The sequence below is a fragment of the Cololabis saira genome, chromosome 10 (assembly GCF_033807715.1).
Source record: "Cololabis saira isolate AMF1-May2022 chromosome 10, fColSai1.1, whole genome shotgun sequence".
NCBI classification, from domain to species: domain Eukaryota; kingdom Metazoa; phylum Chordata; class Actinopteri; order Beloniformes; family Belonidae; genus Cololabis; species Cololabis saira.
In genome coordinates this window covers 5,757,820-5,779,244 of record NC_084596.1, presented here as the reverse complement: position 1 = coordinate 5,779,244, position 21,425 = coordinate 5,757,820, and the positions used below count along the sequence as shown (strand labels likewise).

Genomic DNA, 21,425 nt, shown 5'->3' with positions numbered 1-21,425 from the left:
GAATGGTATTAAGGTTAGGGTTTAGGAAAAGGAACCTGTCCCCGTAGACAGGAAGTGTCCGGTCTGTCCGGGCAGCTCCCAATGACACTGGTTCACTCATTCATCACCTTTAGGAGTTTTTATATGATGAACAAATTATTAGGAAAATGAAAAAAGTGATAAAAAAGCAATAATGCAAATGTGTGCCTCGATGCAAACGTTTCAACTCTTTTAAGAGTTTTCTTCAGGCAAAGGCACAAAGCAACACTGGCTCAGAGTGATAATAAATAAAGGTTCAAATGAAATCACCAATGAATAAAAATAACAAAAAGTGCTTTCCAAAAAGAAGGAAAGAAATCCTCTATTTTTTTTATTTAAAAAAATAAAAGGAATTTTAAACTAATTTTAATGAAAAAGAATTAAAAGATTTTTTTTATTAAATAAAATGAACAAAAAGGTGTTTTTAAATTAAAAACAGCTAAGGAAGTGTTCCAAATGAAAAGGTTTGGACCCTCTCTGGGTCTTCCTCAGGCTTGAAACAGTAAAACTGTGAACAGGTTTCTGGGGAGAGAGATGTTGTCTCTCTGAATGCCAGAAGCAGAATGAGCCTCCTGGGGTCCGTTTCACAAAGCAGGTTTAGTGAAAACTCTGAGTCTGTTAACCCTGAAATGAGGGAAACTCTGAGTTTTCCGTTTCACAAAGGGAGGTAACTCAAACCAGAGAAAGAGAGGTAACTCTAGCCTGTTTCACAAAGAGAGGTAACTTAAGCTCTCGGTCAGTTACCGTAGTAACAGATGCTCTGAACCTAACCTGGTCGGGACCAGGTTTATCTCAATAAACCTGGAGTTTTTCTGCGTCTCTGCCTCTTTCAGAGCCGCACGCACATTTGATTTCCTCATTCATTCAGTCAACAGGCGAGTTTTGGCGAAGTTCTGCCGTCTGTCATTAAAAACAGAGTCAGTATATATATTAGAAGTCCATTGTCACGAACATGGCATGTCCTTTTGATGAAGACACAATTGATGAAGGTGCAGAATTAATGCGCAGAGAATTAAATATTCGTCGGGAGATGGTTATCAGACCACGTAATACATGTATATTACATAGTCTCATTACAGGCAAAGCAATATATGTTAATCCTTTATTTGTTATAATTTTGATGATTGAATTGTTTAATGATTTCATAATATATTCTAATTTTTTTAGATTTTTTATTTGGGGTTTTCATAAACTGTGAGCCATAGGCTAATCATCAAAATTATAACAAATAAAGGCTTGAAATATCTCACTTTGCATGTAGTGGGAAATAATATTTGTTTCACCTTAAGTTGAATTTACTACGAACGACGTTTTGCACTATATTCAAATCTTCCGACCTCCACCTGTATATTATTACATGAATAAATAAGAGCATAATACAGGGGTCTCCAACTCCGGTCCTGGATCCACCTATCCAGCATGTTTTAGGTGTCTCCCTGCACGAACACACCTGATTCTAATCAAGGGTCGTCATTAACTTGTCATCAAGGTCCGGACAGTTCTGTTGCTGACACAGCTCCTTGTGTTATGGTGTGCTGAAGCAGGGAAAGATGTAAAACATGCTGGATAGGTGCTCTCCCGCAGGACTGGAGTTGGAGAACCCTGGCATAATATGTGTATTGGTTCAATACGGAACGCAACTTTTAATTCTCAATTACGGAACAATTCCGTATTTCAATGGACGGGTGGCAAGCCTACATAAACCTGTCCAAGCCATCAAGGAGTTCCACAGGATTGCAGGTGAATGATGTAGAGATTTGTTAAATTAATTTTATATTATTCTGTGCTGCGGTGTTACTCTTTTTTCGAAAAACATGTTCAAATTCGTTGTATGCGCGCATTAAAATCTCTAATTCCATTCGGGTGAAAAAGGACACGGCGTGAAGTGTGTGGATCTTCAGATGCAAACTAATGTTTCCTCAAAGGGATTTTGTAAATTTAAATGATAAATAAAGTTTAAAATAAAAAAAATAAAAAGTATGTCGCTCTTTTGTTGTCGCCAGTTGCCATGGTGAATCCTTGTATCAGCGCTCTACTGATGATGGCTTTCTATTTCCCTCACGCACGAGCTTAACTCCAAGTGAAACTACTTAGAGTTGAGTAAATTACCTCAAATCCGCTGTTCTGGAACCGAAAACTCAGAGTTTCTGATCTCAGAGTAGATCAACTAAGAGTTCAGGATTAGACTCAGAGTTTGTTGAACCTGCTTTGTGAAACGGACCCCTGGTGGCTCCGCCTTTTATACCCTCTGTTTTTAACCGTCTTTAGCGGCTGTTTTACCAGCAACTTTACACAGAAATGATTTACTGTCTTAACCCCTTCAATACTGATGGAAATATCATTTTATTATTTTAGCCTTTTAACCTTGTTTTTAGTTAAATGTATGTAATGTTTATTTTAGTTATTTCAAAATAAATAACTTTTAACCTTGTTTTTTAAGTAAAGACCAAAAAATGAATGCCTATTGAGATTAATCTTTTTAACCCGGTTTTTAAATTAAATAAATCTGATAGTTGAATTTTAGAGGAATGGGATTAAGGTTAGGGTTAGGAAAAGGAACCTGTCCCCCAAAGACAGGAGGTGTCCGGTCTGTCCGGACAGCTCCCAATGACGCTTGTTCACTCATTCATCACCTTTAGGAGTTTTTATATGATGAAAAAATTATTAGGAAAATGAAAAAAGTGATTAATAATCAATAAAGCAAATGTGTGCCAACTCAAATAAATGTGTGCCTCCATGCAACGTTTCAACTCTTTTAAGAGTTTTCTTCACTGGCTCAGAGCTGTGAAGCACGTCTGCACTGTCCCAATAGAATATATATTAATATAATAATATATTCATGTAAGCTCCTCCTGCTGCTCTGTCACCAGATCTTGGGTTACTGAAAATTGGTTTTAAATATAAAAGTCAAATAAAATAAAACCATTCCATTTTAAGGTTTTCTAAAAGGTGATTTTGTAATGTATATGAATTGAAAAGAAAAAAATATATACTGAGTTTCAATGTAAAATCTTTTTTTTTTAATTAAATGAAATTAAATATTCGATTTTAAATAAAACTATTTAAGCTTTCTACAAAAAATAAAAATAATTAAAATGTATTATTAACAAATCAAAATACCAAATGAGTGTGTGCTGGGGCAACGTTTCAACCGTGTCCGGTCTTCCTCAATAATCATTAGGAATTTAAAAGCATTATGAGTAAATTATGCTTTATTAATTTCCCATAAGATTTTTAATCGCTATCCATGAATTTAATGAATTTCATCACTACAAAAAATTTATTTGGAGTTAGGGTTAGAATTTAATTTTATTATTTTAGACCTTTTAACCTTGTTTTTGATCAAATAAATGTAATGTTTATTTTAATTACTTATTTCAAAATAAATAACTTTTATCCTTGTTTTTTAAATGAGACTAATTTAAAAAAAAAATGGATGACATAACTTTTTTAAGATTAAAATCTTTTTAATGCTGTTTTTAAATTAAATAAATCTAAGACTTGAATTTTAGACGAATGGGATAAAGGTTAGGGTTAGGAAAAGGAACCTGGGGTCCGTTTCACAAAGCAGGTTCAACAAACTCTGAGTCTAATCCTGAACTCTTAGTTGATCTACTCTGAGATCGGAAACTCTGAGTTTTCGGTTCCAGAACAGCGGATTTGAGGTAATTTACTCAACTCTAAGTAGTTTCACCTGGAGTTAAGCTCGTGCGTGAGGGAAATAAAAAGCCATCATCAGTAGAGCACTGATACAAGGATTCACCATGGCAACCGGCAACAACAAAAGAGCCACATACTTTTTCTTTTTTTTATTTTAAACTTTATTTATCATTTCAATTTACAAAATCCCTTTGAGGAAACATTGCATCTGAAGATCCACAGATCCACATACTTCACGCCGTGTCCTTTTTCACCCGAATGGAATTAGAGATTTTAATGCGCGCATACGGCGAATTTGAACATGTTTTTCGAAAAAAGAGTAAAACCGCAGCACAGAATAATATAAAATTAATTTAACAGATCTCCACATCATTCACCTGCAATCCTGTGGAACTCCTTGATGGCTTGGACAGGTTTATGTAGGCTTGCCACCCGTCCCTTGAATTGTTCCGTAATTGAGAATTAAAAGTTGCGTTCCGTATTGAACCAATACAGACACATATTATGCCAGGGTTCTCCAACCCTGGTCCTGGAGAGCACCTATCCAGCATGTTTTAGATCTTTCCCTGCTTCAGCACACCATGATACAAGGAGCTGTGTCCGCAACAGAACTGTCCGGACCTTGATGACAAGTTAATGACGACCATTGATTAGAATCAGGTGTGTTCATCAGGGCCGCCCCTGCCTACACGCAGATCACGCACAGTGCGTAGGGCCCCGCGATCCGATAGGGGCCCCGTTTTGCGCAAAGGATGCGCATATGCACAGCCGTGGTGCGCGCTACTAGATCAGCTGTCAGCGCGAGGCAGGAGAAGAGGGAGAAGAAGAGACCTTTTTTTTTTTTTGTAATCTGACACCGCACGCGTCGTCACTGCAATGATTGACAGCAATCGATCTGACCAATCACTGGTCAGATGCGCTGCAGGCACTTGTCAAGCAGCTGCAGGTGAAGACGTGATGGCTTCGAAAAGAACCTACGAGTCAGGCGCGAGCAAGAGGAAAAAAAAAGCAAAACACGAGGAAACTCGTGCTTCTCTCGAAGGTGGGTATTTGTTGAAGTTAGTGCTCCAGCACTAGTAAAAATGTAAAACTTTGTGGCATAAGCAAGCACTAATCCTCCATGCTCAGCACTGCTGCTGTAGCTGCTGCAGGTAGGAGGAGAGATGCTGCTAGCCTCCAGTAGATGTGGACTGTGGTCTGGAGATGTTTTATTATATATTATATTATTATATATTTATTAGGATTGTAGTTGTAGCCTATATAATAATAATACTGCTAATAATAATGATGATAATAATGACAATAATAGTAATAATAGATAGCAATAGCAATAGTTTTTTTTAATTAATATTAGTATGAGTATAGAAGTAGTAGTACTGCCAGTATTAGTGGTTGTAGTTTGCATTATAACCGATTATAGTAGATACTACTAATATAGTATACATATATTAGTATTATATTTGTAACAGTTTTAAATCAGTGATTATTATTTGTTGTTGTAGTATTTGCATTAATTGCGTTTTAATCTTTTTCAGACTAGTATTTACTTGAATTTCATTCTGTAGTTTACCATTAAGAACAGAAAACATCTTCATGATCTGCTTGTATGATGGATTTCTTGTCTGAATTTCTTGTCATAACAGGGTCAATGATGAAATTTGTGACCAAGGGAGACTCAGCACACACAGCAGCTGTCATATGACGACCTCATTGATGACTTTGCATCCAGAAAATGCAGACGTGTGCATCTGTAAAAGGCACACATGCTTGTTTTGCGCTCTTTCAGTGCCTGAAAGACTCAATGGTCTGACTGACTGTTTTTGTAGACACAAGTTGAAGTTACTGTTAATATTTAATTGTTCTTTGTGACTCAAAATTTATTTATTTTATTCAGTGTTAAGTTATTTTTCCTGCCTGTTCATTTACTTTGAAGTTACTTTTACATTTTACTCACTCTTTGTGAGTCCGCTTTATTTATTTTATTTATTTATTTAATTCAGTGTGAATTTAGGTTTATAATTTTGTTCTTTGTTCTTACTAATAAAGGTTGTCAAGTTCAATGGCATTTCATTATACTGTCGTTTTGTACCTGGGGGGGGGGGCCCGAAGAAATTTTTCCGCTTAGGGCCCCATTTTGGTCAGGGACAGCCCTGGTGTTCATGCAGGGAGACACCTAAAACATGCTGGATAGGTGGATCCAGGACCGGAGTTGGAGACCCCTGTATTATGCTCTTATTTATTCATGTAATAATATACAGGTGGAGGTCGGAACATTTGAATATATTGCAAAACTTCATTCGTAGTAAATTCAACTTAAGGTGAAACAAATATTATTTCCCACTACATGCAAGTGAGATATTTCAAGCCTTTATTTGTTATAATTTTGATGATTAGCCTATGGCTCACAGTTTATGAAAACCCCAAATAAAAAATCTAAAAAAATTACAAATATATTATGAAATCATTAAACAATTCAATCATCAAAATTATAACAAATAAAGGATTAACATATATTGCTTTGCCTGTAATGAGACTATGTATAATGTACATGTATTACGTGGTCTGATAACCATCTCCCGACGAATATTTAATTCTCTGCGCATTAATGCTGCACCTTCATCAATTGTGTCTTCATCAAAAGGACATGCCATGTTCGTGACAATGGACGTCTAATATACTGACTCTGTTTTTAATGACAGACGGCAGAACTTTGCCAAAACTCGCCTGCTGACTGAATGAATGAGGAAATCAAATGTGCGTGTGTCTCTGAAAGAGGTGGAGACGCAGAGAAACTCCAGGTTTCACGATATAAACCTGGTCCCGACCAGGTTAGATTCAGAGCGTCTGTTACTACGGTAACTGACCAGGTTAGGTTCAGAGAGTCTGTTACTACGGTAACTGACCAGGTTAGATTCAGAGCGTCTGTTACTACGGTAACTGACCAGGTTAGATTCAGAGAGTCTGTTACTACGGTAACTGACCAGGTTAGGTTCAGAGAGTCTGTTACTACGGTAACTGACCAGGTTAGGTTCAGAGAGTCTGTTACTACGGTAACTGACCAGGTTAGGTTCAGAGAGTCTGTTACTACGGTAACTGACCAGGTTAGGTTCAGAGAGTCTGTTACTACGGTAACTGACCAGGTTAGGTTCAGAGAGTCTGTTACTACGGTAACTGACCAGGTTAGGTTCAGAGCGTCTGTTACTACGGTAACTGACCGAGAGCTTAAGTTACCTCTCTTTGTGAAACAGGCTAGAGTTACCTCTCTTTCTCTGGTTTGAGTTACCTCCCTTTGTGAAACGGAAAACTCAGAGTTTCCCTCATTTCAGGGTTAACAGACTCAGAGTTTTCACTAAACCTGCTTTGTGAAACGGACCCCAGGACGACTGATCTGTGTAAGGGAAAGAATGAATGGAGCCATGTATGGTGAGATTGTGAGTGAAACCTCCTTCCATCAGCAGGACATTGAAGATGAAACGTGGCTGGGTCTTTCAGCAGGACAATGATCCAAACACATCGCCACGGCAACGAAGGAGTGGCTTCATAAGAAACATTTTAAGGTCCTGGAGTGGCCTAGCCAGTCTCCAGATCTGAACCCCATAGAAAACCTTTGGAGGGAGTTGAAAGTCTGTGTTGCCCAGGGACAGCCCCAAAACATCACTGCTCTAGAGGAGATCATGGAGGAACGGACCAATCACTGCTCTAGAGGAGATCATGGAGGAATGGACCAATCACTGCTCTAGAGGAGATGATGGAGGAACGGACCAATCACTGCTCTAGAGGAGATCATGGAGGAACGGACCAATCACTGCTCTAGAGGAGATCATGGAGGAACAGACCAATCACTGCTCTAGAGGAGATCATGGAGGAACGGACCAATCACTGCTCTAGAGCAGATCATGGAGGAACGGACCAATCACTGCTCTAGAGGAGATCATGGAGGAACGGACCAATCACTGCTCTAGAGGAGATCATGGAGGAACGGACCAATCACTGCTCTAGAGGAGATCATGGAGGAACGGACCAATCACTGCTATAGAGGAGATGATGGAGGAACGGACCAATCACTGCTCTAGAGGAGATCATGGAGGAACGGACCAATCACTGCTCTAGAGGAGATCATGGAGGAACGGACCAATCACTGCTCTAGAGGAGATCATGGAGGAACGGACCAATCACTGCTCTAGAGGAGATCATGGAGGAACGGACCAATCACTGCTCTAGAGGAGATCATGGAGGAACGGACCAAAATACCAGCAACAGCGTAGAAAACCTTGTGAAGACTTACATTACATAACAGACTTACTTTTTGCCCTCTATGATTAGATTTGTGTTCATTAAACAACCTCAGAAATGTCAGAAAAGCCTCTGTGGTGCAATGGTAGCGCGTCTGACTCCAGCTCAGAAGGTTATGTGTTCAACTCACATCAGGGTCAGAATGAACATTCACTTTTGTTTTATCCATCCTCACGAGTTCACCAACCAGACTAACTTTAGCTGCAACAGAAAACTTTGATATGTACCTGGAATTGTTCAAATCTGCATGATCACTGTTTGATCACTCTGATGCACGCACATTTCTGAGGTTTTGAGAAAGAGGATCAACTCGTGGACCAGATTCATACTTCACCCTAACCTCTCGGTCACCTCAGAGGAGCAACTCGTGGACCACATGGCCTAATCGGATCAGAAGATTGAGGGTTCGAGTCCCTCTGTGGTTATAGAGCCTTTAGATAGTTACATCTGGTGTCCTAGCTCACATTCATACATTAGAGGATTCTTTATCTACCCTCTCCTTATTTTTTATTACAAAAATAAGGAGAGATTAGAAGTTCTCCAATAGAATGACAAAACAGCATCCACATTCACTAAGAGCAGCAGAACTTCTGACAAAGTACTCTGCTATAAATAAGCAAGCGTGTGAGAAATACTGCCAGAACCAGCAGTGAGAGATATGTGATCTTTCAGGCATCTCAAGACATTTGAGTTTAAAGGCTCTGCTGGGATTTGAATCCAGGATCTCCTGTTTACTAGACAGGTGCTTTGACCAACTAAGCCACAAGCCGTAGTCCATAAACCTTGACCCAACAACATCTTGATCTCAGTCTCTGTGAAATTTAGTGGCACGGTGGCTCGACACGTCTCATTCATCCTGACGCACAGCAGAAAACAGACTGCAGGTGGCGCTGCACATGCTCAGCAGGCTCATTCATATGCAAATACAGTCATCAAGTAGTTTGCATTCACCATTCATGGTATAAAGTGGGCGTGTAGAGGGCGGGGTATGAGGCGAATACACGTGTGCAACCTTCCAGCTGGACTGTGATTTATAAAGCGAACATTACGCACAGATGGCACGGTTTTTATAAATCAGGATTTTCTTTGTGCGCACGCCAATTTCGGCTTTTTAGCGCACGTACACTTTTAGTATGAATCCTACACACTCTTTTATAAATGAGGCCCCAGATCCTTAACAAACTACAACATCGGTTATAATTTCTGATGTTACTGCACATGAGATTGGGATGGTTTCCATAGAGTCTCAGATACCTGAGATTATGTTGTACACTGCAGAATGTTAAGCAAAATGTTTATGTTTCAATATAAACAGCAGAAGGCGCTGTTACTACATTTGATAACAACAAATCAATTACATGCTTCACATACATTGTTATAAATACAAATAATTTCATCAAATCCTGGAATGTCATCAGACATGTGATGTCATTGGTGATGTCACCAGTCTCACCCAGTAAAATCCATCTCAGTGACCAGAACAGCAGTGGAGGTGATTCCTTTCTGCTCACCTTCAACCTGGACTCTACACTTCAAACAAACTTCATAAATGTGACTTCAGCCCAACGTGGGGCTCCAACCCACGACCCTGAGATTAAGAGTCTCATGCTCTACCGACTGAGCTAGCCGGGCTTCAGGTGCTGTTTGTAGACGGTAGAAAGTACCGGGATAGCGAGATTTAGAAAAAGGTGAGTGAAACGTTGCACAAAGCAGCATTTGTAGGAACACCAGACCAGATCAAGCTCCGCTGGAAGACGCTGAAAAAGGAGAACTACAGGACCAAGAAACAAAACGGTACCAGCGGGTCCGATTATCCGCCGTGCTGCTATAATAATTATTCTATATACCATTTTAAGATTATAAATTGTTCTCACAGATTTCATCTCTCCACCGGCTGGGTTCAAATAAAACTAAACCTGAAGGTAAAGTGTCACCTGCAACGTTTAAAGCAGAATTGAGCAGCATTTCCTGTCATGTTTAAGAGGAACAACCACTGAAAGTTCCTCCAGGACTTTTCAAAATCTCTGAAATGCCTTGTATTTGAAAAAACATGAAGAAAAAGAAGAAACAAAACACTCCAAATATGACCTGAGTAGCTCAGCTGGAAGAGCATCAGACTTTTAATCTGAGGGTCCAGGGTTCAAGTCCCTGTTCAGGTGGATTAACTGCTGACAGCTATTTCTGACTGTTAAGTAATGACATGATCATTTTCAATATTCATCTTTTCATTTCTGGGTGGGAAAGATCAGAAGGTCTTGGGTTTCTGGTAATGAGAAATTATTTAAGAGTGTCCATTATTTTACTTTTCTTCTGCATCTCTCTCTCTCTTCCTCTCGTACTAACCCCCCCCCCCCACACGCACACACACACACACACACACACACACACACACACACACCCAGACGCTCCCCTCGGTCATAAATTCCTGAGCCATTCTGAGATCCGACACACACACACACACACACTCACACACACACACACACACACCCACATGCAGACACGCACACACACACACACACGCACACACACACACGCACACACACACACACACACACACACACACACACGCACGCACACACACACACACACACACACACACACGCACACACACACACACGCACGCACACACGCACGCACGCACACACACACGCACACACACACACGCACGCACGCACACACACACACACACACACACACACACACACACACACACACACACACACACACACACACACACACACACACACACGCACGCACGCACGCACACACACACACACACACACACACACACACACACATGCAGACACGCACACACAGATGACTGGAACTTTTGCATTGTATAATTTCTGTCCCTGTTTACGTAGTGTGCCATCAGGATTTTATTTGGGGTGTTGCGTTTATCATCTTTTGACACCTGTATGTAAATAAATTCTGATTGATTTTTAATGAGTGGTTTCTGTTGTTTCATGCAGTTTGGTCACAATTGATTTGTTTGACAGAGCCTAGTGCTCGAATCTCACCCTTCAATTACTGTATTAGGCATAAACCTTAATTTCTGAGACTGATATTCTGCTGTAAAAGTTATCATTTCCCTGCTTAAGGAACAGGGTGGTGCCCCGAGGATTTTATTTATCATATTGGTCATTCAATTTGATAAATAGTCGACTTTATTAATTATTAATAATTCTTGAGTAAAATTATTAATAACCCTTCGATAACTGGACAGCCAAGCTACCTGAGTTGCACAACACTACATAAAGAAAAGATGCAAGCACGACGAGGATGGGATTTGAACCCATGCGTGCAGAGCACAATGGATTAGCAGTCCATCGCCTTAACCACTCTAGGTGTGCCGCCCCTGTCGTCAGGTAAGGGCATTTGCTTCGAATGAGATATGAGGAAGGAAAATAATGAATAAAAGAGCTCCCATGAAAGACAAAAATAATGCATGAGCCGGGGCAGTTTTGGAAACATTATGGAAGACGGCCTATCCTGCGGCACCTTTGAAGTGTACATTTCCGGGCATACACAGAGACAAATGAAAAAAGCAAGTAAATAAATAATCCCCAGGTTTCCAGAGGTTTCCAGAGGTTTCCAGAGGTTTCCAGAGGTTTCCAGAGGTTTCCAAAGGTTTCCAGAGGTTTCCAGAGGCTCTGGGAGAGTCAGGGGCGGCTGGACCCGATGGCTCAGACCTGGTGCCTTTAAATCACATAAGAATGAAGGAGAGAGAGAATGATGACTGCAATAAAACACAACTTACAGTAACTTACAATACAGTTTAGACATGAAACGAGCAGACGACAGTGATGTCACAGTCAGATATTGATCAGTGATCAGTATAGTGATCAGACAGTAATGGCAGGATGAGCAGTTTACAATCATGTGGTGTAATTAAACTAATCTGACGTCACATACAGTTGTTACCGGCCAGCCCTGTCCCGTTAAGGGTGTGTGTGTGTGTGTGTGTGTGTGTGTGTGTGTGTGTGTGTGTGTGTGTGTGTGTGTGTGTGTGTGTGCGCGCAGCGCAGGTATGAGAGAGACGAGAGGGTCTGCGTCGATTTAACCGGCCCAAACTCGGTCATTTTACAATATAACGTTGTAAAAACATCACGGTTACTGTGGTCATGTTCCACCTGGTTTAACTAGTTATTGGAAAATATTGTATATGTCCTTACTTACCGAATGCAAGACGAGAATGTCGAGACGGGGAAACCCTACAAAAAGTGAACCCAGAAATTCGGGCTCTGATTGGTCGACAAATTGGAACAAACTCGGGCTCTGATTGTGATTGGCTGGTGGAAATTGGAACAAGAAATGGAACAAATGGAACAAATGGAACAAATGGAACAGAGAAGAAGGGTGTCCAGGGGGGCGCAAGGATGACACGCACAATCGTGGAGCGTTCCCAATTTTTCCTTTCATCCTGAATGTTTTATGCCACCCTTTTTTAAATGATCAAATATTGTGTGTATTATTGAACTCCGTACCCTCCGTGAGGGTAGCTAAACCAAAGTGACCTGTAAAGAATGAATGTGAGTTAGGAGACCAGGGGCCTTATGTACTAAGAGTGCGGCACACAAAAAACGTGCGTACGCCACTTTCAACGCTCACGGTCGGATGTACAAAGAATGACGTGAACGTAGAAAGTTGCGGTCCTTCACTCACACATTAAGGCTGGTGTACGCACTTTTCTGAGGTTTTGCCCGTTGGCGACACTCACTGGTGATGCAGTGAAGTGCAGAATATGAGGAAACTTAACGTCAACAATAAGTTCACGACCACGTGAAGGACATGACAATCCCGACATCACCAGATAAATTACACAAGAGTGGAGCTGCAACAATCTCACAATCAACCACATGATCTGAAACAACTAAAGGAGCTCAACGATGGAACCTGCAAATCCTGATGGAGCTTTGGCTCCGTTAGAGGAACCTGCTGATGCAGGATCAGGAGCGAGTCCTCAGGCACCAAACGCATCTGCTGGTCCAGGACTAAGACTGGACCATCAGCTGGTTCAGGCACCAAGAGGATCTTCTGGATCTCTGTCCTGAACTGGACCAGCTGCTCCGGTTCAGACCAACATGATCTCAGCTGGAGCTGCAGGTCGGACATCTCTGTCACCATGACGACCGTATGGGAGGACTACTGGAGATAAAAGCCAGACCCTAAACATCCCATAACTGTCTGGACAGAAAAACATTAAAATACATTTTGCAGCAAAAACCGGTGTTGTGCCAAAAAGTGATTGTCTGCCAGAATCTTATTTCTTCTGATTTCTGGCCGCGGGAGCGCGCACAGCAGCCCGTTGAACGAGAGCGCTAAAACGTCAGATTTCAGATTATGAAGCTCAAGAATGAGATCAAGTCATATTTAGGCAGAAACAACCTTTCATTAACTGTATTTGGCCTTCAATCAATTTTTGGCAGGTAAAAAGAGCCATTTTCAGGGGAGAAATCAGATTCTGGCAGGCAATCACTTTTTGGCACGACACCTGTCTCTCCTCCTGCGGATGCAACACTCCGAGTTACAGCAACTTTGCTCTTTATTTCTCACGTTTGCACCTTGATAATCCCGTCGGCACAAATTGTCTTTATTTCTGCAGCGGAGGAATCAGATCGTAATGCTTCATGTTTTAAATATAAATGTATTTTGTTCACATTGTTATACTTATGAGAGGGGTGATCGCGGACATCCATAATGTGTAAGACTCAATAAACGTGTACATTGGTCTTAATCCGTTAGTATATAATATGCATGACAATAAACAACGAGGAGCCGTTTTTCATCCACCAAAAATTCTGGTGTCGGTTCTTAAAATACAAACAAGAAAAGCAGAGTGTATTGATGCACTAACGCTGCCCATAAACATTAACAAACCCGTACGATCATAATAAAACCACAACTCTTCACCGAACGCAACGCAAAGCAAAGAACACCATAATGTAGGTGTCAAACTGAATCCCAGAAGGGCCGGTGTCCTGCATGTTTTAGATGTTTCACTGCTTTAACACACCTGATTCTAATTAATCATCGTCACCAGCTTGTCATCAAAGTCTGGATAGTTCTGTTGATGACACAGTCACTTGTATCATGGTGCAATGAAGCAGGGAAACATCTAAAACCTGCAGGGACACCGGCCCTCGAGGACTGGAGTCCAACACCCCTAAATGCCCCAAAATGAATTATTTATTCCAGCTCAGAGCATTTTCTTGTTAGGATGAGCAGTTTTTAATGGATAATTATCTTCATTATCATATTCAAACATATATTTGAGGGAGGAGACGGGGCGGAGTGTTGTGCTCCCGCATGTGCGCTCAAATCCACGCTGATTGGGATGTACAGAGAAACCTGCGTGGATTTGGGCGTACGCACAGTTTTGTACATCGGAATTTTTGCGTTCTTGTTAATTCCACGCACGGATTCAAGTTGAAATCCACGCACTCTTAGTACATGAGGCCCCAGGTTCATTCATATAAACCTGGGCCCTCATTTATCAACAGTGCGTAGAAAAGGTTCTAAATTCTGTCGTAGGAGTGAAATTTAGAACGTGTGTAAGTACAAAAAAATCCGGATTTATCAAACGTGCGGACGCTGGTCGTACGCACATCAGTGATGATAAATCCCACCTGTTCTAAACTGCCGTGCTCGTGCACGGTTACCGTCATTTGCGTTCAGAAACGCCTCCAATTGACCATATATGGAACAACAGCTCCCGCTTGGAGGTTTTCAAACTTTATTGAACAAAATTCTGTAGAGTTTACAACAAAAGGCAAATGAAACAAAATAATCAATTATCTACAAATATTCAACATTTGGGGGGGTTGAGAGCAAAAAAAAAAAAAGATACATTTACTGACAAGCTATGGGAAGTGTATTAATAAAAATTAAGAAACAAAGACATCGTTTCATATAAGCTTTTGGCAATATCGTTTTTTTCACAGTGTTTCTCAACCCTGGTCCTTGTGTTCCCTGTCCAGCATGTTTTAGATGTTTCCCTGCACCAACACACCTGATTCTAATTAATGGTCCTAATTAGCTTGTCACCAAGGTCTGCACAACTCTGTTGATGACACAGGTACTTTTATCACGGTGTGCTGAAGCAGGGAAACATCTAAAACATGCAGGACAGGGGCCCATGAGGAACAGGATTGAGAAACACTGGTTTAAGAGATGCTAAGTACAGTTTACATTCATTTTTCAGTTTTACAATGGAGGGTTTGCTGTTATTCCATTTGCATTTATGTATGTGATATTTGGCTTGTAAAATAATTATGTTGACCATGTTTGATATATTTCTTGGAAGATTATCCATATAAATTAAGATTTGGTTGGAGTCTAAAGCTCCTGCTTGGAGGTGCTAACACCAACAGAGCTGGGGCCTCATGTACAAAGACTTGCGTGGATTTCCTACTGAAACATGGCGTACGCTTAAATCCAGAAAACGTCCTACGCACAAAAAAATCCAGGGCCCTCATTTATCAACCGTGCGTACGCACAGATCTGTGCGTAAAGCGTGCGTACGAGCATTCTCAGGCAAAGTATGGTATTTATCAACATGTATTTGTGCGCAGAAACACGTGTAAATATACGCACAGCTCCGACCATGCGTACGCACAAAACCTAGTGGTAGAACAGTAAAACTACAAATAGAACCCATTAAAAGAGTCTCAAACTTTACATGTGAAGTTTGAGATCGCTGAACTGTGACTGAACGGGGAACATGTTCACATGTTCCCCGTTTCCTCCAATTAATAAAAATTATCCATAAGTAATTCAGACATTTTGAATAATTGGTGTGACAAGCTATAAAAGACAGCTTTGGCAGGACGATCTGAAAAGAAAATACAAGTACCATGGCTTATCTTGCACTGTTGGAGGATTTAGAGACCGTGCGCTCCACAAAAACGCGCTCCGCAGAGAGCGCTTTTTCAAAGAGCTGGGGCCTCATGTACTAAGAGTGCGGCGCACAAAAAACGTGCGTACGCCACTTTCAACGCTCACGGTCGGATGTACATAGAATGACGTGAACGTAGAAAGCTGCGGTCCTTCTCTCACACATTAAGGCTGGTGTACGCACTTTTCTGAGGTTTTGTCCGTTGGCGACACTCACTGGTGATGCAGTGAAGTGCAGAATATGAGGAAACGTAACGTCAACAATAAGTTCACGACCACGTGAAGGACATGACAGTCCCGACATCACCAGATAAATTACACAAGAGTGGAGCTGCAACAATCTTACAATCAACCACATGATCTGAACAAACAACTAAAGGAGCTCAACGATGGAACCTGCAAATCCTGATGGAGCTTTGGCTCCGTTAGAGGAACCTGCTGATGCAGGATCAGGAGCGAGTCTTCAGGGACCAGACTGATCTGCTGGTCCAGGACTAAGACTGGACCATCAGCTGTTTTAGTCTGGACCTGCTGGTCCAGGACTAAGACTGGACCATCAGCTGTTTTAGTCTGGACCTGCTGGTCCAGGACTAAGACTGGACCATCAGCTGGTTCAGGTACCAAGAGGATCCTCCTGGATCTCTGTCCTGAACTGGACCAGCTGCTCCGGTTCAGACCAACATGATGCTTCAGCTGGAGCTGCAGGTCGGACATATCCGTCGTCATGACGACCGTATGGGACGAGTACTGGAGATAAAAGCCAGACCCTAAAACATCCCATAACTGTGTCTGGACAGAAATACATTAAAATTAATTTTGAAGCAAAAACCGGTGTTGTGCCAAAAAGTGATTTCCTGCCAGAATCTGATTTCTTCTGATTTCTGTCCGCGGGAGCGCGCACAGCAGCCCGTTGAGCGAGAGCGCTACAACGTCAGAGTTTCAGATTATGAAGCTCAAGAATGTGATCAAGTCAGATTTAGGCAGAAACAACTTTTCATTAACTGTATTTGGCCTTCAATCAATATTTGGCAGGTAAAAAGACCCATTTTCAGGGGAGAAATCAGATTCTGGGAGGCAATCACTTTTTGGCACAACACCTGTCCCTCCTCTTGCGGATGAAACACTCCGAGTTACAGCAACTTTGCTCTTTATTTCTCACGTTTGCACCTCGATAATCCCGTCGGCACAAATTGTCTTTATTTCTGCAGCAGAGGAATCAGATCGTGATGCTTCATGTTTTAAATATAAATGTATAATGTTCACATTGTTATACTTATGAGAGAGGTGATCGCGGACATCCACAATGTGTAAGACTCAATAAACGTGTACATTGGTCTTAATCCGTTAGTATATAATATGCATGACAATAAAGCGGAACGAGGAGCCGTTTTTCATCCACCAAAAATTCTGGTATCGGTTCTTAAAATACAAACAAGAAAAGCAGAGTGTAATGATGCACTAACGCTGCCCATAAACATTAACAAACCCGTACGATCATAATAAAACCACAACTCTTCACCGAACGCAACGCAAAGCAAAGAACACCATAATGTAGGGGTCAAACTGAATCCCAGAAGGGCCGGTGTCCTGCATGTTTTAGATGTTTCCCTGCTTTAACACACCTGATTCTAATTAATCATCGTCACCAGCTTGTCATCAAAGTCTGGATAGTTCTGTTGATGACACAGTCACTTGTATCATGGTGCAATGAAGCAGAGAAACATCTAAAACCTGCAGGGACACCGGCCCTCGAGGACTGGAGTCCGACACCCCTAAATGCCCCAGAATGAATTATTTATTCCAGCTCAGAGCCGATGTTTTTTTTTTAAATTTGTTTTACCTGTTTTGCACATTTCTTGTTAGGATGAGCGGTTTTTAATGGATAATTATCTTCATATCATATTCAAACATATATTTGAGGGAGGAGACGGGGCGGAGTGTTGTGCTCCCGCATGTGCGCTCAAATCCACGATGATTGGGATGTACAGAGAAACCTGCGTGGATTTGGGCGTACGCACAGCTTTGTACATATGAATTTTTGCGGTCTTGTTAATTCCACGCACGGATTCACGTTGAAATCCACGCACTCTTAGTACATGAGGCCCCAGATCTAACTATCTGAAGGCTCAATAACCACAGAGGAACTTGAACCCTCAATCTTCTGATCCGAAGTCAGACGCCTTGTCCATTAGGCCATGTGGTCCACGAGTTGCTTCTCTGAGGTGACCGAGAGGTTAGGGTGAAGTATGAATCTTCCACCGAAAGCCAACGTTATCCACAACGTTGCAAATGTTTCCAAATGTAGTGGGTGTTTTGAACACACCCAGGACGCTCAGTCAGGCTCCCTTCAGCTCCTCCCTCTGCTGCCCAGGTGCAGCATATCAGCTTCATCTGGACCAGTTGAACAATTTGTAGGCAATGCACCCACACTCAATGTAAATAATCTTTAAACTTTATGGTGAATGAAAACTGCTGATCAGCTCTGTTTTATAAAGCACATTTTTACATGAATAAAATAAGAATTACAAGAAAATAACACAACAAATGTTGAAGCACAACAGCCATGAAGACCATTTCTACAAGTGTTTGAACCAGCAATTTTAAATGTCTCATACATGTTTAGATGTTTTTGTATAAGATTAAGGAAGAAGAACAACAGCAGAGGGCGCTGTTGCCACATTTGGTAACGTGCACAATTCAGAGGCGTCCTGGCTACTTTTGCACCCTGGGTGAACTGTCCAACATTCAGATAAATCAATCACCGCTTAGGAGGCAGGTAACCATATATGGTAAGTATAAAAGTTACCATCCTTCATAGCTCTGTTACTTCACATAAAGCCAGGACAGTAGTGGAACAGGTTTGTGTACTAAATATATCACAGTGAGGTGAAATAAAGCTGCTCCAGAGGTAGAATGAACTTGTTGTGTCAACAGGGTTTTTATAACAAGTTGAAGACGTGTGTTGAGGGCCCTGTGGCTTAGTTGGTCAAAGCATCTGTCTTGTAAACAGGAGATCCTGGGTTCAAATCCCAGCAGAGCCTTTAAACTCATATAGACAAAGGTAAGGATGTAACTCCTGTAATGTTTAAAACCATGTACATGTGGAAAAAAGTATCCAACTTCTGGGTTTTCCACACGGTTGGATAAAGTCTTCTCCTCCGTTAGGGAGGAAACTGTTTGTCAACAATTACAATGTTTCTCAGTGTAGTAAGTTCTTCATGTGACATTTCCTAAGCAGTAGAAAGCAGACTGAACTCATCACATTTACCAGCCCTCATGAATATTGAGGTGATTATTGGTCATCAGTGAACAGTCGTTGGCTGACCGTCACTGCCAGGGTTCTTGAGAAAGCTTTGATCCAGTCAGGAGTGGGTACAAAGAGAGATCTGTTCATTCAAATGTCAATGACAAACCTCTCCAAGTCTATGGTCTCTTTTTAAGAGGATGCTGTTTCCACATGTGTAACTGAATATACCTGCAAACATGAAGACGGTAATCTAGAAGTTGTTGTATAAGCTAAGGGACAAATGGAGGTAAGTATCTTGTGATATTGGAGAAACATCATCAAATAGTTACTTTCCCTGACATGGAGACTGCTCATCTGGTCGTAATGCTGGAAAACTGTGACGTCTCATTCAGCAGTTTCAGGTTCTTTCCTGCAGCGTTGGTGGTGTAGTGGTCACTCAGCATGGCTGCTTACCAAGCAGTTGACCTGGGTTTGATTCCCAGCCACACTCCTGTCAGCTAAGAACAGGAAACTGAGGCTACAATTCACTCAGGCTCACCAAATTTGGACAACAGAAGTTTGGAAAAACGTTGCCTGGTATGATGAGTCTCAATATCGGTTGCGACATTCGGATGGTATGGTCAGAATTTGGCATCAACAACATGCAGTGTGTTGCGGAAATTATGACGTTGATGTGCCAGAACTGTGCGATGGTGGTATAGTGGTGAGCATAGCTGCCTTCCAAGCAGTTGACCGGGGTTCGATTCCCGGCCGTCGCAGCACTGCTTTTGTGAAGAATCTGAATTTTCACACTTGAACACAGTTCTTTCCATGGAACTCGTAACTCTTAGAACTTCCTGTCTTCATGCCTTAACAGAAAAAAATAAAAGAAATAGCATTTTTCACCTCATTCATAGCTCTGTTACTTCACATAAAGCAGGACAGTAGTGGAACAGGTTTGTGTACTAAATATATCACAGTGAGGTGAAATAAAGCTGCTCCAGAGGTAGAATGAACTTGTTGTGTCAACAGGGTTTTTATAACAAGTTGAAGACGTGTGTTGAGGGCCCTGTGGCTTAGTTGGTCAAAGCATCTGTCTTGTAAACAGGAGATCCTGGGTTATTTCTGTCTCTCTCCATTTGTTGTTTTTCGTTGATTGGTTAAGATCAGTCTTGAAAATGATCAGGTTGTGTCTTTACAGTCAGGAACTGTGGTCATCAGATAATCACCTGAACAGGGACTTGAACCCTGGACCCTCAGATTAAAAGTCTGATGCTCTTCCAGCTGAGCTACTCAGGTCATATTTGGAATGTTTTCTTTCCTCTTTTCTTCATGTTTTTACAGATATAAGGCAATTCAGAGGTAGACTTTACCTTGTAAGTCAGTGTAAGGCAGTTTATTAGGAGGTGTGATCATGAAGAACCACTCTTCTGATATTCAGCAGGCGGGCCATTAGAAGGCAGTCTATTAAGTTTCAGAATCAGAATCAGAAACATTAGTCTGAGGTTTGTTCCCGTACTTATCTCACAGCTAACCTGCCGGGACCAATTTTGTTGTAAACTATCGATCACAGATTGTCAGATGTCCTCGTTAGTATAGTGGACAGAATCTCTGCCTGTCACACAGAAGACCGGTTCGATTCCCCGACGGGGAGAAAGCCTGTTTTGGATATGCATGACTGATACATATGAACACCTGATTCCAATTAATGGTCATCACCACCTTGTCATCAAAGTCTGGATAGTTCTGTTGATGACCAAGCTCCTCGTATCACGGTTTGATAAAAAAAGGGACACATCTAAAACATGCAGGACACCGGCCCTCGAGGACTGACTTTGGACACCCCTGTTCTAAGAGATGTTGACTGATTGAGAGGGATGTAATGTCTACATAATCTGTTCTATGACTTTAATGCTTTGCTGTTCTTCACTTGTCCAACATGGTGGGGAACTCCTCCAATTCTTCTTGACCAAATGTGTTTTTCTTTACGTGGTGTAAAGGTCTGGACAGCTCTGTTTTTGACACAGATACTTGTATCAGGGTGTGCTGAAAGCAGGGTAGCATCTAAGACATGCAGGACAGTGTGCCCCAAGGTTGGGAAAGGAATGAAACTAATGAGAAAAAGGAGCAACTCATGGACCACATGACCTAATGGACAAGGCGTCTGACTTCGGATCAGAAGATTGAGGGTTTTAGTCCCTCTGTGGTTATAGAGCCTTAAATAGTTAGATCTGGTGTCCTAACTCACATTCAACCGTTAGAGGACATTTTGGTTTAGCTACCCTCTCCGGTTATTACAAAAATAAGGAGAGATTAGAAGTTCTCCAATAGA

At 41.4% G+C, this 21,425-nt stretch overlaps 1 protein-coding gene and 8 non-coding genes across 9 annotated transcripts in view; 4 read left to right on the top strand and 5 right to left on the bottom strand.

The window, feature by feature from the left end:
• LOC133452321 (NLR family CARD domain-containing protein 3-like) overlaps positions 1-21,425 on the bottom strand; it is a 674,416-nt gene that overhangs the window by 538,237 nt on the left and 114,754 nt on the right. The window lies entirely within an intron of this gene.
• Positions 8,040-8,111, top strand: trnaw-cca (transfer RNA tryptophan (anticodon CCA)). The gene has a single exon. It is a non-coding gene; the product is annotated as a tRNA-Trp (tRNA).
• Positions 8,668-8,740, bottom strand: trnat-agu (transfer RNA threonine (anticodon AGU)). The gene has a single exon. It is a non-coding gene; the product is annotated as a tRNA-Thr (tRNA).
• On the bottom strand, positions 9,531-9,603 carry trnak-cuu (transfer RNA lysine (anticodon CUU)). Its single transcript has one exon. It is a non-coding gene; the product is annotated as a tRNA-Lys (tRNA).
• Positions 10,058-10,130, top strand: trnak-uuu (transfer RNA lysine (anticodon UUU)). The gene has a single exon. It is a non-coding gene; the product is annotated as a tRNA-Lys (tRNA).
• trnar-ucg (transfer RNA arginine (anticodon UCG)) lies at positions 17,998-18,070 on the bottom strand. The gene has a single exon. It is a non-coding gene; the product is annotated as a tRNA-Arg (tRNA).
• trnat-ugu (transfer RNA threonine (anticodon UGU)) lies at positions 18,835-18,908 on the top strand. Its single transcript has one exon. It is a non-coding gene; the product is annotated as a tRNA-Thr (tRNA).
• trnag-ucc (transfer RNA glycine (anticodon UCC)) lies at positions 19,801-19,872 on the top strand. Its single transcript has one exon. It is a non-coding gene; the product is annotated as a tRNA-Gly (tRNA).
• trnak-uuu (transfer RNA lysine (anticodon UUU)) lies at positions 20,320-20,392 on the bottom strand. The gene has a single exon. It is a non-coding gene; the product is annotated as a tRNA-Lys (tRNA).